The 21,697-nt window shown below is 38.3% G+C and overlaps 1 protein-coding gene and 1 pseudogene across 34 annotated transcripts in view; one reads left to right on the plus strand and one right to left on the minus strand.

Moving 5' to 3' along the window:
- Positions 1-21,697, plus strand: part of NRXN1 (neurexin 1) — a gene marked incomplete at both ends in the record, with an annotated part of 1,144,386 nt that overhangs the window by 453,946 nt on the left and 668,743 nt on the right. The window lies entirely within an intron of this gene.
- LOC307064679 (large ribosomal subunit protein uL24-like) lies at positions 20,274-20,701 on the minus strand (annotated as a pseudogene). The gene has a single exon. The product of its transcript is annotated as a large ribosomal subunit protein uL24-like (transcript).

The following is a 21,697-nucleotide window of genomic DNA, read 5'->3' on the forward strand; positions in this document are numbered from 1 at the left end:
GTGAGCCTTCCTTAACTCTTATCTCAGGCTTTCTGCCCTCAGGCATGTTATATAAAATCTTAATTATGATTTCATCTATGGCTCATACCATTTTTATTTTCAGTCTAGTGTGTGATCCCCCTTAGGATAACCAGTCCTGGGGGAGATACTCATAACACTATGTCTGAAGTCATAGAAGAAATTTTTGAGTGTTAAAATAGGAAGAATCCTGGAAGTCATTCTTCAAGTCCAACCTCCTTATTTTGGAAATGGGAAAACAGACCTAGAGGTTATCTGTCCCACTGAAGAGCAACGAAGGGGTAGCAGGATAAAAACACAGAATATTGTCAGATAAAATATAATACTTGAATGACTGGCTCTGTTTCATTATAAACAGTGGCACTCAAGATACAAAACTAGAGATGGCCTACCACTCTCATTAATTCACATCTTCATTCTTTAAAGATTAAGGTAAAAAAAATTACTCTACATAATGAAACAACCCATAATCTAGTGTTTATTAGAAGAAATTAGCAGTTAGGGCTCTCCCTACATGGCATTTGATAATGCTTATTTGAAATAAGACTTGGCTTGCATGGAGAGCAACCAACCCTCATTAAGAAATTTTTTTTTTAGTGATTAACAAATTTCAAAATAAAGTAAAATTATTTCAACAGAATTTGGCAAAACTTAACCTGAACTTCATATATTACTTCGTTCAAACCGAGAGGGAGCTTTGAATGGCCAAGAATTTATAATAAGGGGATCAAAGTAGTTTTTTACAAAGTATTTATATTTTCATCATAAATAAATCAGAAAGACTTTGGAGAAATGTTTGAGGTTACTGAAAATGACTTTCAAGGGTATAAATTTGAGAAAAGTTACAGAAAAAATTGTAAATAATAAATTACCGTTATATACAGCCCACATCTATGAAATTGCTAGAGGATAATAGATCTTTGAAAATATGCTTTTTAAATTTGATTTTTACAAAGCAGTACTAATCATGCTTGGACAGAAGCATTTGTTTATATTCTTTGCATTTTTTATACCACTGAATAAAACCTGAAATATATGTTGCTTAAGAAGATCACTTAAAATCAAATTTAATTTTTCCAGCAAGCAGTTTTTTGAGTGATTGCTACAACAGGAGAGGGAATTAGAAGATGCTGTAGAAAGTTAAATCATGGCGTCTAAGGGAGATGTTTGGTGTCTATTTGAGGACACCTACTGCCCTGCCCATTCACCTTAAACAACTTGGAAAGCATTTTTTTTTTTTGCTCTAAAAGTATTACAGTTGATTCCTAAGGTTCTCATTAAAGGTTTTTGTTTGTTTGTTTTTTAACATTCAAAGATAGGTGGCAAACTCACTAATACGTGCTTCTATCCCAATATTTTGACCATGAGGGCTTCTGCAGTTAATGACTTACAAGGAAGGGTCATGCTGCTCCCTCATTAATCTTGCCTCAGAATCTCCTTAGGCTATCATGCATTTCTTAGCCTCTTTGTGCCTCCAGAATGCTTTGAAACACCTATTTCCCTCCTGCAGAGTGAACATTATTCAACATAGTTTGTCAGTAGGGAAATGAAACTGAAGGGGGAGGAAAGGATTGTACTGGATAAAACAACCTAGAATGCTTTATTGGAAGTTTGTTTGTAGCCATGTGTACTTGCTAGAGTTTTACAGTCAGTTGTGCGAGTAGAGACACTGCCTGTGTGAGGAAATTTAGAACGCTACCACTAAAAGTTGCTTGGGATGAGCCTAAGGAAGGATTCTAGAAAAATAAATAAGTGAAATGCTAGGGGGAATTAAATCCCTACTGAAAATTTCATCAACCTAATTAGATCAGCGCAGGCTTTAATTACATTGAGAAACTTTTAGCACTAAAAATCTGGAAGAAGCTATGAAGTGGATGAGGTTCAGAAAATATCCTCTTATGTAAGCATTTTCACCCACTGTGAAAAAATAGTTGATACCTGTATGTAATCAGCATGGTCCTCTCTGCCATTTGCAGTGGCATCGCTGTAATTCACACAATGTACCAGTACCAGCACGAGGAAAAAGGTGCAATATTTCCTTTGTGCAAATACCTCTTAATTCCTGTCTTACTTCTTGTGGACAACAGAGAACTTTAGAAGATTGTGAAGGCTTCTCAATTTATCCCCTTCTATGGTAGAACCAGCTCATCAAATGTGGGTTCTCAGGTGTCCTTCTGTTCTGTCTTATTTCCCTCACTACTCAGAGTAGAGTTCTTTACATATAAGAATAAAAATCCATGGCAGAATTTGCATTTTAAGTTATTTTTCCAATTTTTAAATAAAAGGCTTTGTGACCTGTTGGAAAAATTTGACCTCAAGGAAACTTTGGAGGGTAAGGAGATCTTCACTGATAATCATGCAACTTGGGAAGAGGGAGGACTTCTTTATCTGGGAGAACGTCCTCATGGGGCTTCCAAAGTCATGATTAAACACGTTTCTCCCAGGTTTTCATTTCCTCTAGACTCTTCGTTGTTGGGGTCCCTGATACCTGTAGATAGTTTCTGCCTTTCCTGTCTTATTACATTGTCACAGTCTATATATATATTTTTTTTTTTTTTTTTTTTTTTTTTTTTTTTTTTGCGGTACGTGGGCCTCTCACTGTTGTGGCCTCTCCCGTCGCGGAGCACAGGCTCCGGACGCGCAGGCTCAGCAGCCACGGCTCACGGGCCCAGCCGCTCCGCGGCACACGGGATCCTCCCAGACCGGGGCACGAACCCGCATCCCCTGCATCGGCAGGCGGACTCCCAACCACTGCGCCACCAGGGAGGCCCTATATATTGATAAGTAGCATTTTCCAATGCATTTATGTTAACCTTTCCACATGTCTCATTCATTCTTTTGGAAAGAGAATTGCTGTTTGCATTCCCATCTCACTTCCTCCTAGCCATTTTCCATACATAACTGCATATTTTTACTCACCATATTATTACATAACTAAGGAAAATAAATTCTACCTTAATTATGTTTGGCAAAATGTCCTCAAGTTAACTAACCATTTTAAGATAGATTTTACTAATGCCCCCCAAATAATAGACTGTACAAAAATACAAAGGAATTCCTGTAACACAAGGACTCACACATTGGCTCTGGGCTGCCTTCCTAGAGGTAGGGTCTTGGTTTAGTGACTTGTAAGAGAGCTTAGTTTAGCCCAGATGAAGAGGAGGCAAATTGACTTACAGTGTTGGGCAAAAATTCTAGTCTAGAAAGAAAATAAGTTTCTCCACCTGAAAGAAAAAAACACAGAAGATGGCAGTTTGCTTTTAAAACTTTAACAAGAAAGCAAGATGGAGTTTGTGGGAATGTCAATGAATTTGACAAATTCTTATGAACCATTAACCTGATTTATTATAAGCCCTGCCTGATGTCTTTCAGGCCTTGGAAATACTGAAATGTGTTTCAACTCTTCTGCTGTAATAAATTGTTGGCACTAAATGCAAACAGAGGTCAATTACCCTTGTTTCCTTTCATTTTCAAGACAGAAGACCACAGCTTCTTTTAAGTCAGAAATCCCCCTTTCCTTTTTAAGGATGTCTTTTCAAGAACCCCTGTGAGATAATAGTAATAACCTAAGTTGAGTATTTTTCCTAGTTAGAGCACATTGCCTGAATGAGCTCATCTAAACATACTCTAGTGATATAAACTCAGTGGTACCTAATTGTGGCTAGGATTATATAAGGCATTATACAAAGGGATGTTAAAAGTCACAGCTATTATAAAAGGGTAAGAAGAGTTGGTATATTCCAGAATAGTAATAATAACATATTAAGCATTTCCTATTTCTCATGTAATTTCTACAACACCCAGTGAGTTACCCCATTGTACCTAGGGCACAATCAGCAGCAGCACAGCAAACATAACAAATTACTCCTAAAAAATAAATTAATGAAACTTTGTGAAATAATTAGATATTCAGTATTTCAAACATAGCAACAAGGTAATCATGGAAGACAAACACCATTTTTTTTTTGCGTGTGTGTGGTGGACTTAATGGCATTTTATCTTAGGTTTTGCTTTTATTATTAAATTGCCTAGAGGGGTGCACTGTCATTTTTTTCCAGTGCTTTGTATGTTCAAAAGTAACTCTCTGAGCATCTCACAAGTTACATACTAGCAGTATCCCTATTTGACAAATGACATGGAGACAGGAGAAGTTAGGTAACTGACTAGGAGAAAACAATCACTAAGTAGCAGAGCCAAGATCTGAATCTTAACTAATCTGACCACAGAACTCTTGCCTTGAACAGCTACTCTATGTTGCTTCCTTTACTCATAATATAATCTTGCTTCTATTTCCTTGTTCTCAATATTTTTATTAAGGTATAATTAAATGAAATGAACTTTATAGGAACCTTGAGGAGAAAGAGAACACAAAAATGCAGCCTAGATTACTAGGATGTTGCAGAAGGGGGTGTCTAAGTGGGAGGGGAAAGAGCAGGAAATATTTTGTGGATGCCCAGTTACACGTGAGCTTCCAGTGGGGATTTTTCTCCTACTGTTCTAACTGGTACTGGAATGTCACCTCTGTGAACTGCTTCTCTGCTCTGTAAGTCTGCATCCATTCCTCCTCTAAGGGTGTAAATAAGATAATAATGCTTGTCATAAATTTCTGTACTCTGTAGCCAATCGTATGAACAGGGATACACAAAAAAACACATTTGGAAGTACTTTCTAGATTTCTACAAAGTATTGGCTTCATAGATTGCTAAGGGTAAGTTTCCTTCTTTGCCTTGTAGCCTTGGGGACAAGGGAAATAAGCAATTAGGGCAGAAACCAGGCATTTTGCCATAGGCACTCCTCTTCAAGATTGGGTTCAGGAAGTCCCATCTGCTCAGGTCCCCAAGGAAGTGGAACTCAAGTCTTTAGTCTCCAGGGTATCTGGTGAGTTCTTGTCTGGAATTCAGCTTTTTGAACATAGCAACCTCCCTTCCAGGGAACCCACAGATTTTTATTTCCCATCATATTCGGCAGATGCCCCATAGCCTGGAACTATATCAACAGTTGACATAATGCATTGTAGTGCTTTCACATATCAAGCTAACATAACATTGTTTGGTAGGGGTTTCAATGACATTTTAAGGAATTGATGCATATTATAGAATATGACATTTTCTAGCCCAGCAGAAAGCAGTAATGAATAATGTCTAAGACTTAACATTTCCTCTTAATTTCAGCACCCACTAGAGTACCCTGTTTAAAGTGTTCCATTCACTTGGGCATGTGTGCATTCAATGAGTCAACATTAATCAATACCTACTATGTGCTAGACTCTGTACTAGACACTGGGGACACACAGATAAATAACACACCTAGGAATCTGGAAGGAGAGCCTGACAAAGAAACAGAAAATTAAAATACAGGTTCTTTAAATGAGGTATTGAAAATTGCTCTAAAAATACAGCAGAATCTGTCATTAATTCTGCCAGAGGAAATCTATAATACTTTCAAAGAGAAGGTGACAAAGTAATCTGAGTTATCCTCTCTGTCTCTCTTTGCTCAGCTCTATAATGGGCATGATATTACATGGGATTAAAGCACAATGAATTAGTTCTGCTCTCAGAATTTGAAAAGAATAGGAAAGATAAAATGATATGAAGGATTCAAAAACACATTACAAAGAAGAAAAGCTCCATAGAAATGCAAACTTGTACTTTACCGAGTTTGAGCCATATTTTAAAAATCTGATATCTTATCCAAAACAAAGTGAATATTTTGGTCTTCATGTTAATTTCTATTATGAGACGATATACTCTCGTCTTAGTTCTTTGGATCAGGTGCTGTGTTTGGAAGAAAATTATTCCGGTACACCATTTGGCCTTTTTTTCGGGAGAATTATCACTATTGAAACACATTTAAAACAAATTAATTACTTTAAAATGAAAATAATTCTGTTATCATTCAGAAGCCTGTGATTTTAAATAATAGGAAAATGAGATTTTTATCTTTGTTGAGTAAATATTCTGCACGCAGAGAAATTGGTGACTCTGAGTGTTCAGTTTAGTTCCACATGTATGATATGACTATCTACTATGTGAAGTACCAGGATATGATAATTAGGTTGACATAGGTTATCTAATCCAGGTCATGATAAATGAATTGTCCATCAAACATATATATTTTTCTGAACTTAAGTTTCTAAATTTGAATCAAATGTGATGACAGTAACCAGTTATAGATTGGTATTCCATTAAATTAGTTAAGACAGATTGCTTTAGAATCAGAGAGACCTGGGTTCAAATCCTGTCTCCGTAGACTTAGTAGTTGTGTGACCTGAGAAAAGTAATTTAATGTTTTTTGCTTCATTTTTCCTTCACTCTAAAGGATTAAGTGAAACTATGTAATTGAAGTACTCAGCATTGTACCTATTATACTCTAATAATTCAATAAATGGTGTGTGTTAACTACAAATACATTGCAGGTAGGAATGTGACCTATACATATATATTTCACAGACATGTAACCTATGTAGTCACACAGGGCCCTCACACGCAGAAGGACCCTACTCTTGGTTTAATATCTTCCTCTTGCCATCTTGAAATTCTTAATATCTTTTGAACAAGGAGCCCTTCATTTTTATTTTGCACTGGACCCTGTGAAGTATGAGGACTGTCCAGGTTGCAGACAAGTCTATGAGATTTTGCATATATTATCTCATTTTAAAAGTTATTTCATCTAACTGTCCTAACAGCTTTGTGAGGAAATTGAATTGACTTGGAGGCCACAAATTATTTATAACATCATCAAGGCCACATCACTCATATGTAGAAGAATCCAGAAGAAAACCTCTGTTTATTGACTCTAGCCAGTGTGCATTCCTCTTTTGTTCACCTGAGTTATAATAGCCGCCTTCCAATGTATCAAAAATTGGTAAAGACGACTGAGAAACTCAGCATTTTTAGAAAAACACTGATATCTTTTTAATAACTGGGAATAGTCACTTAATTTTTATAGTTCAAATACAAATAGTTTTTTGTTTTTACTTTTTAAGGATTTTATCATTATCAGATTTCACATAACATTATTTTTCAAACTCAGTCACTGTATTCCTTCCCTGCACTCACCACCTGTAGACAAAGCAGAGTCTCATATGTAAGACTTCAGTGCATGTTTGAAAGAGTAAATTGACCTCTTTGTTAACATTTTCTTCTATAAGTTCGCCAGACTGAAAGGTATGATCACCAACGATTGAAATCAATCCTTCATTAACATTACCTTTTGCTATTATTTAATAATTATTTGATTTATCATGGATTAATCAACACATTTATATAAAATTACATGGTGTTTATATAGAACAATTTGTAAACAGTGGCATGCGACTTAAAGCTGTAGGTTTTAGGTAGTTTAAAAGGAAGCAATTCTTAGCCCATTTAGGGATTTACTATTCAAGGCGTGGCCTGTGAAGCAGCAGCATCAATATCACCTGGGAGCTTGTTAGATGAAAAACCTCATGCTCCTCCCCAGATCTACTAAATCAGAATTTATATTTTAATAAGATCCTCGGGTGATTTCATATGCAAATTAAAGTTTGAAAATCACTGAGCTAGAGCACCTCAGCCACCATGTTTTGTTGACATCATTAACTGTAAGATGTACAATTACGTTATGATTGGCATTAAACACTGCCAATTAACCTAGGCTGGAATGCACCTCAATTGCAACGAAGATGTGTATTTTAAACATGTTAAAATATAAAACAGTGTATAATTTAGTAGCTCAGTAGTGACCCTGAGCCTTACAGCCAGAGCCTCAGCATCTCAAAGTGCCAAGACCTTGGGAAAACCCTCCTGGGCTCAGTTCTCCCCCAGCCCCTGTGTGGGCTCAGCCTTTTTTGGGAGATGGACATCAGGATCTTCACATCCAATTACACTGAGGGCAAATAAATCACCAGGATCCACCCTGAGCCAGTCCCGCAACAGTCTAAATTTAGAGGCAAATACAGTCTTGGGATGAGTTGTACTTACTATCCAAGCAATAAGCTTTTGCTAACGAAAGAGTTGGAACTAAGCCCATGACCATTAAAAGTAAAATGCCTGTGTGTTTTAATAACAATTTTAAACTAGGTCTCCTAACCTCTATTTGATTTTGAGTACTGCTTTCATAGCAAAATTTGTTCACTTGCAAAAGTGCTGAAAATCACTGTGTGCAGGTTTACTTGGGTTAATTATTATTTTTGCAGGGTAATATTCTTATGCTGAATTTTCCATATATACTCTTCACATTTTTTCAGGCCATGGTTTATTCAGGATTATTTTACCTTACCACAGTTTGCTAACTTAAACAGATTTATGTGTATTTATTTACACTTTAACAACTTTGTAACATAATGGGTTATGCCCTAAAGGAAGTAAACTCTTCCTTGGATATAAGTTAGACAGTTGGGGATTTGAGGCATTAAGGAACCATTTAGGGAAATGCTCCTTCTGCAACATGAATTTTAATAAGAGCCCCCTAGAGGCAGCTAAGAAGTATGACACCTCTCTAAACTGAAGCCACTCAGCCTGAAATTTTCTTGGTGATTAAATGAACAGAGATGCCTTTAAGTGACATAAATGGGAAAACCATTAATCCCAGGAAGAGTGTGAAGTGTGTGCTTATGTGATGCTTATAAAAAGATAACTTTGTCTGAAGTGAAGTGGCTGCAGACTTTGCAGTAAGAGAGGGGAGTACAACAGACCCCCCTCAAAATTTCTTTAGGACACCAGATTTTTATGGCACTTTATAACTTTCCCCACTATCTTCCTCTAAATTCAATTTGTAATTAGAGGCTATTTGTTCTTGAAAATATATTCAAACTAAATTTCTTTGGCTTTATTAGATTAGAATTACACTGAAAATACCACCACTTACTTTAATCCCCCAACCAGGGAAACGCAGCCTTTTTTCACTTCATACAATTTTACTGCACTTTTAATGCAACTCTTTCTTTCTGTCTTGAAAATACACATAACGCAGGAAGCAATTAAATTTGAAGTGGAATATCCAGAAGTGTAGTTTAAGTAATAGGAAAGATTTTTACATTCATATTAGTTTTTCTTTAAGTACTATAGTACTTATGAGTCTTGAGTAACAATCCTTCGAAATTTGTACATTTATTCGCTAAGCCCTCACTGAGTGCTAGCTATATCTCTAGCACTGATTAGATGCTGGATTTACAAATATGGATGATTTTCATTGCCTTGGCTGGATTCTGAAGACACACAACCATAAAAATGAATTTCAGTGCTTTTAATTCAACAACAACAAAATGTATCAAATGACCTCCATGAAATGAGCCTGTGCAAGATGCCAAGTGAGGATAGAAAAAGAATAAGACATGGTACAGATGAAACACATAGGTAATTAGGTCACCTGATTCTCCTTTTCCACCTCACCTTATCTCTATCATAGTATTGCTACTATAATTGTATCAGTGTTTGATCAACTAGGGTTTCTCAGGAAGATTAAGCCCTAAGACATCCATTGTATGTAATAGTGCTAGTTATGTATCATCATTGGGAGAACTGAGAAAATAGTTACTCAACTAATTTTCTATGTTCTGTGGTTCAGGTGAGGACTTTGGTTGAGAAAGGCTAGGGGAGACTTTTTTGCTAGCAGGGATTGTGACTATTTCTTTAGTGCTAGAACCTGAGGCATAGTTGGTGCTCTATAACCCTCGAGTAGATTCATTATAATTACACTTAAGTGAGATAAGTTCTACAACAAAGGTTTGTGCTGCATTCTAGGTCAACACAGTGTGTGTGGGGGGGTGTCAAGAAATGTAAAAAACCAGACTTTCCCAAGGAGATACTATTTGAGCTTAGCATTGAAAGGAAAATAGTATATCTCCAAGTGAATAGGATGTGAGTTACAAAGTTTGAGACAGAGGATAAGTTGGAGAAAGGGCACGGTTGTAAAAGAATACAAAGCCATGCTTGGGGGGATGTCTGGGGTCAGTCAGTGTGACTAGGGAAAGGATGTACAGAAGGGAGGTGAACACTGATCTGGATAAAGATTGGAGGAAATGATGTTGAAAATGGATAAAATGATGACAGGATATGACTGCCCCAATGGTTGAAAGTTTTGTGTATTAAAAATCATCTGAGAGTTTATTAAACTGCAGGTCCCTGTCCCCATAGCTTCTGATGTAGCAGTGGACCTGAATTTTTTTTTTTTTTTTTTGGTACGCGGGCTTCTCACTGCTGTGGCCTCTCCCGCTGCGGAGCACAGGCTCCGGACGCACAGGCTCAGTGGCCATGGCTCGCGGGCCCAGCCGCTCCGTGGCATGTGGGATCTTCCCAGACCGGGGCACGAACCCGTGTCCCCTGCATCGGCAGGCGGACTCTCAACCACTGCGCCACCAGGGAAGCCCCTGGACCTGAATTTTTAACAAAAATGTAAGGTAATACAGATGCAAATGATATAAGGACTTTAACAAAGACTGCTATTTGTTATAGGGTGCTATGGATACTTCTAGAAAGGTCTGTGATAGGGCCAGGATTTAATATGAAGGATCAAAAGACCCTAAGCCTCCAGTTTAAAAAGGAGAGAACTGAAACAGACCAAGGGAGAGATGTTAAGGGTTGATCTAGCAAGGGAAGAATGGGGAATAACAAACAATCCAGAGGGACCTCAAAGGTAGAATCAAAGTGACTTTGATGAGTTTTGGAGAAGAAAGAATAAAAAATACCAAGACAAGACAAATCTATATATTTCAACCAAAACAAAGCAATCAAACCAGATATTTTTCTTCAGATCAGAGCTCAAAGGAATGGGGAACAAGAGCAGTGGGAAGCATGAAGGAAGTAAGAAAACTGGCTTCCCGGGATGCACTTTTTGACTGTTTGGACTGCACAACTCTGAAAGTTGGCCAGCACATGTGAAGTGTAACCCAGTGCATTTTACTTAACCTCTCTGAGCACCAGGTTCTTCATCGGTCAAGTGAGGGGATTAAGTTTTATGTACTTTGAGGTCCTTTCCTACAATGTTCAAGTCCTGAGGTAAACCCTTCCTATAGTAGTGGTTGCAAACACATAAGCATTTTTTACAAAGCTATCTGCAAGTCCTATTCTCAAAAGTCCTCTAGCGGGCTTCCCTGGTGGCGCAGTGGTTGAGAGTCCGCCTGCCGATGCAGGGGACACGGGTTCGTGCCCCGGTCTGGGAAGATCCCACATGCCGCGGAGTGGCTGGGCCCGTGAGCCATGGCCGCTGAGCCTGCGCGTTCGGGGAGGCCACAGCAGTGAGAGGCCCGTGTATCGCAAAAAAAAAAAAAAAAAAAAGTCCTCTAGCCAAAAAGGTTCTAACATATCACTCTGAGTTATCCTCAAAAGATAAGAAAAGATAAGATTTTTTTCTACCTCCCTGATCAAAAACAAAACAGAACAAAACAACAAACAAAATATTCCTAAAGTCTAAGACAAAATGTGGGTTTAAAGAGATTCCTATCTTCCTGCTTAGTTTATTATTTTTTTCTTTCTTTCTTCTCACATTGCCCTTAAGGAAAGTTTGGCAAAGGCTCCAGAATCAGATTATCAAGAAGCAGCACAAATTTAAGAGTCTTTCTCTGTCCAGGCCCTTGAAGTCTTTCTGAGGCAACCACCTGCTTTGATGCTGGGAGGCCAGCATTCTCATTAAGTTTTATGGTTTTCAATCAAACAAGCTTCATCGCTCTAAACCCGTAGCCAGTCCCACAGTCCAGTAATAGGGCATATGATGAAAACATTCAGTGTTTTAAAAAATTCAAAACACGAGATATGCTTCCACTGCTATGTACCTCCTTGATTTCTAGCAAAGGTAGGTGGATGGGTTCTAGCAAAGGTAGGTGGATGGGTTCTCATGTCATCGCCTTGTAGTTTTTTTTTTTTGTTTTTTTGGTGGTACGCAGGCCTCTCACCAGGGCACGAACCTGTGTCCCCTGCATCGGCAGGCGGACTCTCAACCACTGTGCCACCAGGGAAGCCCTGTAGTTTATTTTTAAATAACAATTTGGGTCTAGGAGAGGGATGGTGCTTGTGAACAGGTGAGTGATCTCTGCCAGAGAGTAGAATGATATTATTTTAAGAATGGTATTTTTAGGGATTGGCTTCGAGGAAAGTTTTAGCCTGGAAATTTTTAACATGGAGCAGGGAGATACCAGAGGCCAAGTATGTCTTTGGTTCTTTGGAAGGAAAAATACTCATACCAATCTCTCCCTCCCGGCTCTAGGGCTGAAATGCATTAAAGAAGAGAAATCAGAGAGGAACTATCTCTGCAGTTGGTACTATGATCACACATGCTAAGCAGTGAGTAAGTGTGGGAGGAGGTAAAAGTGTCAGCAGAAGAGATGGACGAGATTCAAAAAGTGCTTTCTCCTGCTTCAGGGTTATTATAGCCTGCTTCCCTCTTTGCCGGAATCCATGTTCCCTTTCATTCTGTTAAGAATACAGAGTGGGGCTTCCCTGGTGGCGCAGTGGTTGAGAGTCTGCCTGCCGATGCAGGGGACACGGGTTCGTGTCCCGGTCCGGGAGGATCCCACATGCCGCGAAGTGGCTGGGCCCGTGAGCCATGGCCGCTGAGCCTGCACATCCGGAGCCTGTGCTCTGCAACGGGAGAGGCCACAACAGTGAGAGGCCCACATGCTGCAAAAAAAAAAGAATACAGAGTGTATCAGAACCTCCAATAATTTTATTAGGAAGGAAGGAATGAAGGAAGGAAGGAAGGAGGGAGGGAGGAAGAAAAGAAGGAGAAAGGTTGAGAGAGGGAGAGGGAGAACTTATTTTTGATAATCCTCTTTCTTAGTGGGAAAAATAACATATACAAAATTCAAATATAAGAGCAACTATAAGAAGGTACATGATGATTCAAAGAAGAAAATTCTGCATGGTGACGAGATCTTTTAACAAAAACAGAATTAAAATTTAAATACAGGGGATCTCTATGGGGCTTGAAAGAAAAGAAAAATTAAGAGACATGATTTAATCTAGCTTTCCGTGGAATTTTCCAGGATGCCAAAACCAGATCTGAGGAAGAGGTGGGGGACAATGTTTACTCCCAATTTCCCATCCATAATCCTGGGATGTTATTTTTTTTATTTTTTGGTCCTGAGATCCCATATCCAATATGGTGCATGTGTGGTTGTCTGCATTTTCTGTGCCACCTAGTTGATGAATTTCCCAAATCTGGATGAAATACATTGGAGTCCATTAAACTGTAGCTGTTCACATTCCCAGCCTTTTCCATAAGGCTGTACAATTTTAAAGAAAAAGAAAAGATGGTATCATTTCATCCTCTTCAAAATGAAGGGAGAACTGAAGAGGCATGTTTTGGCCTCTCTGTTAACCATTAGTAGAGCTGGGTAGAGAAATGGGTCGTATGATTCTTACTCCAGACTCTTTCACATTATAGCTCCTTCTACCAGCTTCCATCTTATTACTGATTCCTTCCTAACTTCGTGGAACCAGTGAGCACTGCAGGCATCTAAGATGTCATAGTTCTGCTTGATAACACCTGGCTTGTGTCTGACTAATCAATGAGATAAAATTGCCTCAGAGCAAAGAAGGATCTAAGCTTATCTTATGCAACAGTACATTTTCATGGTATTTAAATACACTCTAATCTATAATGTGCAGTGGCAGACCTGGCAGACTGTAACTAAATTGAAGTGGTTTTTAGATCCTCCAGGTCAACTCTATATAAACTTATGAAAGTCTACTTAAAGCAGGTGTTAATGCACAGTAAAATTATCATGAAAAAAATTTTTTCTTAAGCTTGTGGCTTAATTTCAAATTTCATACTCTTCTCTCCACTCTTCCTATTTCTTAAGCATTTTCCAGATGACCATTTTGGACCTTCTTGATTGCATTGCAGAAGTCAAGGTCATGATTTCTGAGAGTTAATCTCATAATCACTTGAGTAAACTCAAGCCTTTGACATACTATATCTGACCCCATTCATCAGAATTTCTTTTGTTCCAGTAGCATCCTAAAACCCATGTATCTAGCATGTGTGTCAACCTAACATCACACCATTTGAAGGACAGATCCAAGAGCTAAATTCTCAAATGCCTAAGCATATTGGATCCTTGCAAAACCCTGATTTAATTTACCTATAACGTCCTTCTTAGGTAGTCATGTTATCCTATAAACATGAAGTGTTAACATCAGAAGAAAATATAGCAGCATATATCATAGTGGTTAGAAAAACAAAACAAAACACCTAATGACACAAGTGAGGAAACTAAGGCATAGTTAGATTAAGTGGCTTTCCCCAAATTGTTACTATTATTTGCAAAGATGTCTCTAATAAGTTGGGTATCCTTGATACACCCAATACAATCTTCAGTTTACCAAAATAATAACCATGTTGGTAGAAGCAAGTGCAACATTACTCAGTACTTCTTTTCCCTAATTTTCATTTAAAGATAAACTTAGAATGGGAAAAAGCATTTTCCCATTGCCAGTTTTTTTAAAAGTCACAATCTTTCATGTCATTTTTATCTTCTTTTATTCTTACCAGAACTTTAATGATCATATGATTCCACAAGCATCTCCCAAATTAACCTTGAGTTTCTTGTCTGTCGTCATCTAACAGAAAAGTTTATCACGAGCTGTTGGAAAAAGGTCACAGTTCAGTTATTCCTCCAGAAACTTTACTTCTAAGTAGAGTTGTGAGCTTTTGCAGGGCCCATAAAACATATCTTTCACATTTATTACTATCCCTTGCCACAGAAAGCAAATCCTGGTATTTTCACTTAGAAATTCCACACCCCCACTTATTTTTAGTCTCCTATCATAACCAAACTCTACAGGTTATACCATATCTATCACTGCAAGGATGTAACTGTAATTAAGTAATAGAATTCTAATTAAGCAATTATGTGTGTTCTTATCATTTTCAGAAAAAAAATAGTTCACTTCAGGATTTTTTTTTTTTAAGCTTTTCAACAACCTGCTGTATTTAAGCAGTTCTTTCTTCTTGCTTTTGGAGTCACGTACCTCTCTTCTAATTATTATTTTTGTTCCTCATTTAATCTAAAACTCTGTCTAGGCAATTTGCAATATTAATTTCTCATATAAGCAATCAATCTGCTTTCCTACATTTGATTTTGCATCCCCCAATTTCTGATATGCCTTTCTGCTCTCCTTCAATTAGGTTTATAGTTATTGAGATGACTAAAATCCACTCTACCAACTGACAAAACAATTATTCACCCTTTCCACCCTGTTTAAAATGCATTAAATTTCTATCCACAACTGGAATTATAATGCATTTTCTAGCTTCTTATAGAAAACATTAAACCATTTCTGATGATTTCCTTTTCATCAAGCGCAACTGCCTCAACCCCAATTAGCACAACAAATTTCTCAATCATGTATTCCCTCCTCTGATGAAGAAATTATGACTTGGTTTCTGGGATGTTGACTCATACAACTTTCACTGAAGCATATTTGCTCTGAATTGCTTCTCTTTCTCATTTCCCCTTATCTTAAAATTCCTCTTTCATGCAACACCCAACCCCTCATGTTTTTAGAAAAGCATCATCAAGTATATTTGCTTTATTACACCATAATTTTTAAGTCAAGTTTTTTTTTTTTTTTAGTATTTTGCACTTAGCATTGTGGGAGTACTCACAAACTTTCCCCCAAAATAGCTTACCATCAAACTGGGAGGTCAGATTTCAAAAGGTAAGCATATTTGTTTATTTCTTCAGTGTTTAGTGATCACCTTCTAAAGGCTCATTTTATTTGGAGCCATTTGATTTAGCAATTTTTATAAGGTCTGAATCCGGCCTCTTAGTGAGCTTGTAATCTAAGAGTAAGGTGGTTTATTGTATGGGCCTTAGAGGAATACTGCCTAGGACTTGGTTTTGGTCTGACTTTGTGCAAGTAAGTCACATTCTGTCCCTCTGTTTCCTCATCACCTCATTTATAAAGTAGAGCTATAAAAGTATCTCATGAGTTACTTGTGAGGTTTAAATGAGATACTTAATGTACCTTTAGGAGAATTAAGATTTAGAGCTGATAAGCATGAATATGGCTGGCACTGAGATATTTTACACATACTATTTAATCTTCATAATAAATAAGTAGGGTGATCATTATTCTCTGTGATTTCTTTTTCCCTCTAAGGACATGGCTCAGGAAAGCTAAGTAATTTGTCTGAGGCTTCATCCTATTAGTACCTTGAACAAAGTTTCAAAATAATTCAGTCTGATTCTAAAACCTGTTTTAGGGCAACAGCAGGGAGAGAGTTGAATAAAGGTGGAAAAAATAAGTTTTGTTTTAAACTCATTTATTTATTCAACAAATTGACATGGGGGAGGTATTGAAGCTTTGGAAATGGACATGCTCATTGAGAAAAGTAATGAGGGGAGCCAGGAGGAGACTCATTCATTTTTTTATTCTAAAAAGTATGTACTGAGCACTGAGCTGCATTCCCAGTGTGTGCTGGCTGCTGGGCAACAAACGAGAAAATATATTTTGTGCCTAAAAAACCTGCAGAGAGATTCCTCTGCTGCTATGGAACGCAGGACAGATGCTCAAGAGAAAGATTAGGAGCCATTCACACAGAGGAGGTATAGAAGATTTGGGAATGTACGTGCCCATCAGAGAAGGTAACTAGAAGAGAGGCAGAAAGAGAATGGAACCCCTGAACCTTGAGAAGTACCTATGTTAAGAAATAAGGGCAGGGAGAGAAGACAGGGAAGAGGTCAGAAGGGAAGGGAAGGGATGTACCCCAGAGTCTAGGGCAGGAACCTAATGACAGGTAAGACCATAGGAGGGGACAGCCTGATAGGGGGCCTTATGGCTGGGGAGGAGGAGGTAGATGCTTGAAAGTAGATACTTGGGCTGCTACAGCATATCAGAGACACCAAGCCTGCTGACACATCAGTTAAAGTTTTAAGGGATTGTGATGTGGCTAGAGGATTATTCTCGTTTGAGGCAACTAGGACAAAGACCTAGATCAAGCCTAGGACAGAACCATGACCCTCCCAAGACAGGCTCCACCATCTGACTTTGCTTATTTAGAATCAAGTCCTAGGAATTTTTTTCCATAGGCCTCTTAAAGACCTGAGGAGCAAGCCGGCAGGACCCTTCTTCCAGACAGACTAGGGCAATCCCTACTGCAATGTCCTGTGTAGGGTGGGGCCCCTGAAGGCTTCCGAACCAGATGGGCAGATGGGTCCCTCCACCCAGGCAGAACCGGCAAAGTTCACCATCTGTTTTGCCAGATAACAAATCTTTCTCTTTGTAAGTTTGACCTGGCCGAGCCATTTCTTCTAGTAATTGCGATGAAGTTGTTGTGACCTGCACAGCATTCCAGTGCAGGCACAATGGAAGAGTGGAGAGAGTTAAGGAACTAGAGTTAGACAAATCTGCACTCCGGTCCTGGGTCCAGCATTTTTGACGAATTGTACAACCTCTTTGTATGTGAGTTTTTTGTATAATGAGAGAGGATAACAAAGGGTTAATTGGACAATTTAAAATGGCATATATCAACCTAGAAGCACAAAGAGGGGATGCTCCCCAAAACAGAAGCATTTTGAATAGTATGGCATATATTATGAAAAACAGTAACAATTATTATAAAAGACATGGGAGATCTGAGAAAGGACAAGGATCTGAGAAAAGGTGATAGAGGCAACTCTGAAAGAGCAATGGTCCCAAGAACTCAGATAGCAAGAGGTTAAGGAAAAAGTGGATAGTGAAGAGACAGAAGAAGTCTTTTTTTTTTTTTTTTTTTTGAGGAAAGTTGGCAATGATCAGAAGGAGAGATAGACTATTTGGACTATGGATGGAAGAAGTCTAATGCTGAAGGGAAATTTCTAACTCCTGATCATAACTATGAAATCAAAACAAATGTGAAAATCAGTTCTAATCTAGCTGGGAATACAGATGCTTTTGAAAAGTTAGCTTTCTTATAGGAAACCACTAATGGAGTTTTAGAGGGACTTTAGGAGAGAGAAATTGAAAATGCTGGAAAGATAATAGCTTCTATAGCATGTTGTTTATTCTTACTTTATAGCCTTTATTTATTTTTGCATTGTTTTAGCTCTTGGGTCTCATTTTATTCATGCCATAGCAGGCTGGAGGGGAACTATTAAGAAATGCAGTTAATAACAGCGGTGGACATTAAAATGATGCTGGACTCTAAGCCCTCACTTGAAAAAATAGCTGGGATGCCCACCCCTCAACTCCTCCCTCCCTATGGCAGAATTCCAAGTGATGTGCATTCTCTGAGACAGCCTTTCCAATCTTCCTGGGACCACCATGGGTGCTATTCTTTGATCCACTTCCATTAATCTTACATTTGTCTGCCAGGAAAAACTATTCATACTCATAGTCTCAAATGTTGACCCTGACACCCTTGCTAAGGTGCTTCCCTCACTTGGAACAGGGGTGGGGGTGAGGAGTTGGGGAGGAGCAGGGCGAGGTGCACCTCTCTTCTTACTCTGGCACATAAATCATAGTCAAAGAATTTGGAACATGCCCCACTCCCTACCAAAAAAAAAAAAAAAGAGAGAGAGAGAGCAGGAGAGAGAAAATAGTACAGAGAACAACTGAGTAACCTTCAAAGCATCTCTTATATCTCAAAACAATTAATTAGAGACCATATTCTTTCCTGCTTTCAAAACTCAGAACATATTTTCTGTCACATCAGATCACTGTCTAAGAAAATGTTCCTTTTTCTTGATTGAATGTCTTAAACTCAGCACACTAGGGTCTCACCATCATTTCCAAAGCCCTCTTTATATTTTATTCAAGATGCCCACTACAACCTCATAAAAATACACACCCAGTGCTCGATCTCCCCAGCATACCAGAATTTCCAACCTGGATTTGCAAATCAGACCCAAATTGGATGCTTCATTATTGTTTCTCTTGGTTCCTTCTGAGCAGAGGTCTTCTCTTATTTGTTAGAGTATCTCTCCTAGTGCTTGGAGAGTGGCTTGGACATAGGCACAAAATACAGGTTGGCTGAATAAATGAGCAAATAAATTGGTATAGAGCATCACAGGGGGGTCAGCCCTAAACAGTGTGAAAGTCTTCTCTAATATTGAGGCAGGATGGAAGGAAGAAGGGAGATGAGGACCCTATGGTGAAAGATGGAGAAAAGGGAAAATGAGAACCCCCCAAGTTTAGCACCCTTTTTTAGGATTCAGGTGATGCTAGACTGAATGGAATCAAGGACCAAAACATAAACATAAATAATTGCTTCAATGATTAAGTAGCATGCAGCCCATTTATACCATTCCCGTAGGTCTTTAGGAAGAGACATTCCTCAGCCCATTTTCTCCAGTCCTTGTTCTGTCTTAGAAGGCTTTATTTTTTGGCTTAATGATTCTCTTTTAGCGTAACACACACTACCATGTCTAATACAGTTGTCAGAAGGTCTTTCTCCATGTTTCATGAACTGGAGCAAATGGTTCCCTCTATGGCCCACCCACACTGATGCTTACAGGTGTTGAAGGTTGCCAGATAGTTCTAATGTGTATTTTGATTTCTTTTAGGACAAGGAAATTTATAGACATATGAATAAAGTTTCAGTTTACATAGATATGACCATATGTCCTGATCTACCTTGTTATCAAATATGAAATACAGAACTAAGGAATTTTAAACATACTTTTATAAGTTCAAGTATACTTTATCAGTTTGGAAATATTTTTAGCTGTGATGCATAACAATTATTGTCTCAGATTGCTAATTTTAAAAGAATGTGTCACTATTTATTAGTTTCCTTTTCACAATTTTCACCTTTTTAAAAATATCTTTTCATAGGTTTCATAGGCTGGGATGCCAAGGGTATTGTTGTCATACAACTTTAAGTGTATGATAATATCTATTTTTCTTCAAGGTTTCTAATATGTGCCATCCAACAGCATGGTTTCAACATCATAGATGTATTGGATATAAGAACAACTATCACTTGCCACATAAAACATTTCTGTAATCTCTAAAACATGGCCAAACATGTAGATGTTACTAAAGAAGTCAAGGGAATTTTGGCTACTTTCCCCTTTGCAAACAACAAATAAAATTACATTGTACAATGAATACACAAAATCTATTCTGTTAGAACCACCAACCATAGTGATCAGATCTACTCCAAAAATATGATGCTCTATTTGGGTCTATTTGATTCATAAATCGTTTTCCTTTCTACCATCTAAATCTTATTTTATGAGTCATGGTTTTAAAAATGGATAGTATTAAAGACAAAAGTTGAATGTCTTACTATATTTTTAATTTAAAAATTTTTTTCATTTTAACAGTTTTTAATGAAAGTTGTATATAAGATTATTTCTGCATCTTCTCAATTGTTTCTCCCTTATATTTGCCCTTTTCTTTTCCTACTTGGCAAGATTTGGCTTTAGGCTCAAGGATCTTTTCTTGGTCTTTGTCCAGTTTAGTGATAACCACCTTGCTGGGGTGAATGTGCGCACGCTCAGTTGTGCCATTAGCCTTCTCCCGCTGCTGTCGCTCAGTGTAGATGACATATTTCTTTCTGGAAACCTGGACTACTCTGCTAATTTGCTGCCCTCTGTAGCACCCTCACACACCTTGAACTTCATCCTTTCGGATGGGCATGAATGGAACATTGTCCTTCTGCCTCAGCTCTTTGGAAAGAGGAGAAGACATAATCTTCCTGCGAATATGGGAAGTGCATTGACATGCCTTTTACAGTTCTTGCCTCAGTCAGAAATCACAAAAGGATTGAATTTCATTTTGGCCACTGGCACTTCAGTGATCTTCCTGTATTTTTTTATACTACACAGTTTGTATAATAGAGAAGCTATGGGAGAAATGTATATACTTGTAAAGTCCATGTTCTTTAAGTATATATATACAAGTTTCCATTGATACCAGGTGACGTAGGCCCCATGGGTTCATGTCCAATCCATTTGTCAGTGTGGAAGAACTAAGGTAGAGCTGGGCTGATTGGGATGAAGAGAATATTCTCTACATGTCTTTTGTGCATTCGCATAGAATGGATCCCCTTAGTTATCTCACATAGCAAATACTCACCTAATCATGCTTTAGTTTATAAGACTCAGAAGAAGTAACACTCGATCAAAAACCCATGGCTCTGTTCAAATAAACAGCACAAACAATCTGATCTTAGATAATTTCATTTTGAAATGATTGAGGGCAGGGCATTGAGGGGGAGGCGTAGGAAAACAATGGGCTCTATTTGGCCCAGGCCAGGGGCTTTTTAAGACTGGCAACTCTTGATCACTACACTGATTTTGGCCCATTTGGCTGGGATGCCTTCCTAGGTAACGTGCCCCAGGAACCTGCTCTGTTTCCCCATCTTCATGACAAGCTTCCTGATGCTGGTGTTTTGGTGCAATTTTGTCCTCTGCACTTAGATGACATTTTTTTTCCAGACTTCTTTCTCTAAATTCCTCTGTGATCATGTATACACCACACACACATGTTTCTCGCTATGAGCATCCTTTCCACTGAACTAGGTTCCTGTTTAAAAAAAAAAAAAAGCATCCAAAGGGTCAAGCTTGACACAACAGATTACACGGTCTTTAGAGGTGGACAGTCTGTGCTCTGAAACCTGTGACCCTCTCTATCCTGGTTAACGAGAGAACCTGGAGAAGTCCTGGAAGTCTTCTTGCTCTTTGCTCCCTGAACCGAGAGCAAGCTCTGTTTCCAAAGTCACCTCTCCCGATTCCATTGACACCACAAGCTCAGAAAACCCCCCTGTGCTG

The sequence above is a fragment of the Hyperoodon ampullatus genome, assembly GCF_949752795.1.
Source record: "Hyperoodon ampullatus genome assembly, chromosome: 15".
NCBI lineage: Eukaryota > Metazoa > Chordata > Mammalia > Artiodactyla > Ziphiidae > Hyperoodon > Hyperoodon ampullatus.